This window comes from Lepidochelys olivacea (genome assembly GCF_965140295.1).
Source record: "Lepidochelys olivacea isolate rLepOli2 genome assembly, chromosome: 24".
Taxonomy (NCBI): domain Eukaryota; kingdom Metazoa; phylum Chordata; order Testudines; family Cheloniidae; genus Lepidochelys; species Lepidochelys olivacea.
Window position 1 is genome coordinate 1840260 of NC_140434.1, and position 4741 is coordinate 1845000.

Consider the following 4741-nt stretch of genomic DNA (forward strand, 5'->3'; position numbering starts at 1 on the left):
GAATTTGTGCCAAGCTCAGAGACAGCACATGGCCCAGCTCTCGTGGCCCCGCCCTGGGGATTCCCTGGGGAGAGGGGAAATCCCGGATCTTCTAATGTCCCCAGCCTCCCTGGAGGTTCAGTCACGACCCTCCCGGGGTGAAGATTAACCTGGTGTTAGGCTGCGTCCTTTCTGGATGGTGTCACTTCCCTCCCTGACAGCTCACAGCTTCCCCTAGGTCAGGTCCCGGGGTGCTGTCCATCCATTCCAACAGGGTGATGGCATTACTCACGGGGGGTGAGCCCTGGAATCAGGGTGTCACTCTTCTGACAACCCGGTCCAGTCCCGTGTGACTCTGACTCACGCCAGGGGTTTCGTCAGGAACTGCCAGCTCTCCCGTGGCTGATCACCCTTTGATCATGCCGTTGTCTCGTATCCAGCGCCGATGTCACTGGCTGCTTGGAATGGGGACCAACTGGCCAAACTCGACTGCGGGTCCAGCATCCAGATGAGCCAGTGTTTGTGTGCGTGTGCGAGGTTTCTGTGTGGGACACAGAACTAGGCGTGTGCGTGTCTGGGTTTCCCTAGTCTCATGAAGAAGCTGAGTGTGTCCCGGCTCGGTGAGAAAGCGAGGCCTGATCCCTGCCAAGGAGTGCGGGATCAGAGCACGGCTCAGGATTTCAGTGGCTGACCCGTCACTGAGTATCACGAAGCCCTGGCACTGGGAGCTCCCAGCCACGGCCAGGCCCCCTTGTCCTGAGTACTGCACATACAGAGAGCAAGAGACCGGCCCTGCCCTGAAGAATCTAAGCAGGCGAAGGCTGGTTTATGGTCCCTGTTTTAGAGGTGGGGTCCTGACACCCAAAGAAACAGAGACCGGCCCAGTATGGACCCCCCTTCCTGAGACCAAGTACAGGGTCCTTAGCTACCTGACCACGCAGCCCCTTGCTGGCGACTGGCAGGATTTCACAGTAGCCATGGCTAGGGGTGCGGGGACTGGGGGGAAAGCTACGAAGCCTGACTGCTTGGATCAGGGGGCCCGATTCTCCGTGGCCCTTCATGCGATGCTGGCCCTTTCCCCCTGTGCCACGCGGGAGCGAGCGAGAGGAGCGTTCGGATCCGGGGGCATTTCACATTCACGCTGCATGGCGCCAGCTCCCGGCAGTCGCTGCAGCTCTCTTGGCTTCACCGGAGCAACACGGATCGACCCCAGTGGAGGATCCCACCCGAGGCAGTGGGGGATCCAGGGCCACCCCGCCTTGCCACCAGTGTGGCGCCCCCTGCAGGCTGCCATGGGCTGTGTTGCAAGGTGCCGGGGAACCTTTCCCCAGCGCCACGCTTGGGTGGGCGGGAAGGTACGAGCGCTTGGGTGTGTGCACCAGGGCAAGGAGGGGCCGGTTGCTCCATTTCTTGATGACAAATGCTGGAAAATTTCCCGGGGTTGGAGTCTGGGTTGACTTGGGGCCGCACCCCTCCCCCAGTTGGCCCAGGTTGTGGCTCTCTGCTGGGGCCCAGCAACGCGGGGAGTGTCCGAGCAAATAGCCCCCCACTAACGTACCCCAGCAGCCGCCGTGGGCCGCCCCACCCCTGCAGATCTCAGGCTGAGAGGCAGCTCCCCCAGCCACCTCCCTTCGCCGCCCACACGCCCCAAGCTCTGCACCCAGCTGTGACCCCTCCCACGCCGCCTCCTCCCACGGGCTGGATTCTGCTCCAAATGACTTAACCTGGAGGATTCCCGCTTTACCCTGGGGTAACTGGCATCACAACCCAGCCCGGGGCACTGCCTTCAATGGGGACGTGTTCCAATGGGGCAGCCCAGGATCTCTGCAGGGCTGAGTCCCTGCCCTTCCTTCCCCACCCCCGGGTCCTTGTCACGCCTGCTGCCCCATGTCTCTTTCTGGCCTGGGGTCACCCCTGGCCTGGCACTCCTGGGGCCCTCCCAGCTGAGACACGCTGTCACCACCCGAACGGGCACTTGCCACCCTTCCCTCCACGGCTGGAGCCGGCAGCTCAGCAGGCGGGAGAACTGGAACGGCCCAGTCTTGGGATCTCTGGCTACAAATTCCTCATTGCTCCAGCAAATCCCAGCCAAAGTGACCCAGGTCACCTGGCAGGAGCCAGAGCACCCATGGCCAGCCCAGAGCAGAGGCTATGGGGATGGCATCTCCATAAGATCAGCAAACAGCCTCGGCCTTTTGCCAGCCTGCTTTCAGATGCAGCCTCCTGGCCTTTCCCCTCTGGCTGGGCCCTGGGGGATTTGGAGGCCCCAGGGCGCAGTGAATATTTGCTAGTGGCCAGGGACTCCACCCCCTCTAACTAAGGGAGTTGGCTGCCGGGTGGGGCGAGGCCGCTGGGTCAGGGCAGTCCGGAGAAGTTCAAACAGGATGGACTAGCTGGACAACAGGCCCCACGTTCCCGTCTCGCGCCATGAGACAGCAGCTCCCTCGGGTCGAGGTCTAGCAGCCGGGTAACCTTTTCCCCAGGGTGGGAAGCTACGAGGCTCTGCCCAGCTCCACTGAATGTGAGGCTCACACGCACGGGGCACATATGACGCCCAGAGAAGTGTATCAGGCCTTCCCCACAGATGAGCCCACCCGGGGGTGCTCAGTCCTTTAGCTCACACTGTGGCGGCTCGTGCGTATGGTTGTAGCTGGGCAAAATTTTTGTGCACTGAAATTTTTATCACTGAAAAATGCAGATTCGGGGCGAGTGACACAATGGGTGAATTTGGGTCAATTTTGACTTGAGAAAGTTTCCCCCTGATTTTTCCGGCCTGCACCCACACTGACTATTTGCTGAGCCCGAGCTGCACGTGCTGTGTCCGGCTTCCACTCTGCGGCACCGGGCTTCGAGCCGCGGCCCTCACAAAGAGGCTGGTCATTGTGCACCTTAGCCCCAGGGGCCAGGATTGGGCACATGCTCTGGAGTCAGTCTCAGGGAGGAGCAGTCCCTGCCCTCCAGAAATAGCTCTCAGTGCCGGCCTAACCCTGGGATCTGTCACTCTGATGCGGCAACGCCAGGGCTTAATTTGTAATGAAAGAGGGGCTGGGGCTCAAGCAATAGTTTACATTCATCAGTGATGCAGCAAGCCCAGCGGTGCCGGGGCTCTGAACTGCCAGGCCGGGAGGTGCCGGGGCTCTGAACTGCCAGGCCCAGAGGTTGACCAGGGCTGAGCCCTGACAAGCCCTGGCACAAATTAAACACTGGGAAACGCCCTCCCAGTCTAGTGCACAGCTGGGCTCTTCTCTTTCTTCCGGGCATGCCTCAGTGTGGCTCATCTTCTTGCCGGGTGTCTGGGGCACCAGCCAGGCTGCCAGTTTTGAATTTCAGGGTTTAGTGATTTTTTCCCCCTCAAGCACTTGGAGGCCAACAAGAGGAACACTGTTGTTCAGTCAGACCAGTCCTTTGGCCGTTTCCCGCCAGGGCTCCCTTCGCCACTGGGAACAGCGTCTGGAACGGGGCAAAGCCCCACGTTAGGGAGAGCGCCTTATTCCTGAGCTGGAAGGGAATGCGTTCAAGCCGATACTCCTCAGAAATAACTGACGATCAAAGGGAAATGCTTGCGTAATTTGAACCCCCAAATTAACTCAGGCTAATGAATTTTTCAAAGCCTAATATTAACAGAGGTGATTTCACGGACTCAAAAACCAGTTCAATGAAAACTCTCTCAGGTTTGGGGTCTGAATTTGCGCCCCCTGCTGGGTTTGCAGCTGATGGCGGCACCTGGCAAGAGCCAGAGAGTGTAACTGACTGAGTGAGGCCCAGGTGAAACTAACTAGTCACCTCCTGGCCCTGGGAGGCAGGTGAAATGCGAGAGAGGCCGATGCAGACTCAGAGCTGGGATCTTTTGAACAACCCAGAGGTTTTGGGGACTAGATGGCAGGGAGCCAGGACAAGAACCTAGGGAAACTGAATCCAGTGATTTGGGCCATGCCTGTCATTGGCAAAAAAAGAGAAGCAAAAGCAAGAATGGTCTGCATGAAATCTGTCCATCTGGGCTCCTGCTAGGGGTAGTCAGCTACTAGGGGAGGGGGTTTGTCACAGGGAAACACTGGTTGCCTTTTATCCTTGCTGCAAGCACATCCCCCTGCATCACAAAGTGAAGCAGAGTTTCCTGGCACTAGCCCTTCCCCTGCGTTTGCCAGGAGTCCCTGGAGTTAACTCGCTCCCATCCTCCCGTTTCCCTCGCCTCTGCCGGCCTTAGCCCTGATCCACCAGACACCGCTGTCTGTCTGTCTGTCCTTCTCTCTGTCTCTGGCAAGGGGTGTGCGTTTAGATCCCTAGATACTGCCTGGCCAGGACAATATTACGGATCGCTCGCTGGGGTGGGCAGTGACTTGCTCTAAACTTCGGATGTTGACTGAAGAAGGGGGGGGCGGGTTGGGACGTGGGCGGCGTTTGTCCGACTGGAATGGGAAACACTACACCGCTCTGCTGAACTGCTGGAACGGTGAGCTCTGCCCCCCAGGGCCAGCTGCCCGCTCCCCCTCCCCGCTGGCCGGGTATAAAACCATCGCTAGGGGACGCAGCCCTCCCTGTCTGCAGCTTCCTCCCAAGCGGCAAACCAGGGTAAGTGGCAGTTCCCCTCCCTGGTCTAGATTCGCCCCTTCTGCCTCCCCAGCCCGGGCAGGGTGTTGCCCAGGGAGAGGTGCCTGGAACTGGGTGTGTTTGCACGGCTGCTTCAGGGCCTGGGGCCTTTGTGCTGTTTAACTGTGTCTGGTTCCAAGAGGAGAGGAAAGTCTGGGGGGGTGTCAGGGGAAGT

At 59.4% G+C, this 4741-nt stretch overlaps 1 protein-coding gene across 2 annotated transcripts in view; it reads left to right on the top strand.

Annotated features, from left to right (window-relative positions):
- The first annotated feature begins 4346 nt into the window (after window positions 1-4346).
- Window positions 4347-4741, top strand: part of S100A13 (S100 calcium binding protein A13) — a 4375-nt gene continuing 3980 nt past the window's right edge. The window contains exon 1 of one of the 2 annotated variants that reach the window (XM_084613456.1): window positions 4347-4429. The gene's annotated coding sequence lies outside the window, so the exon portion shown is untranslated. Of the gene's footprint in view, window positions 4549-4741 lie in introns of both variants that reach the window. The other variant, XM_084613455.1, reaches the window with a different exon arrangement.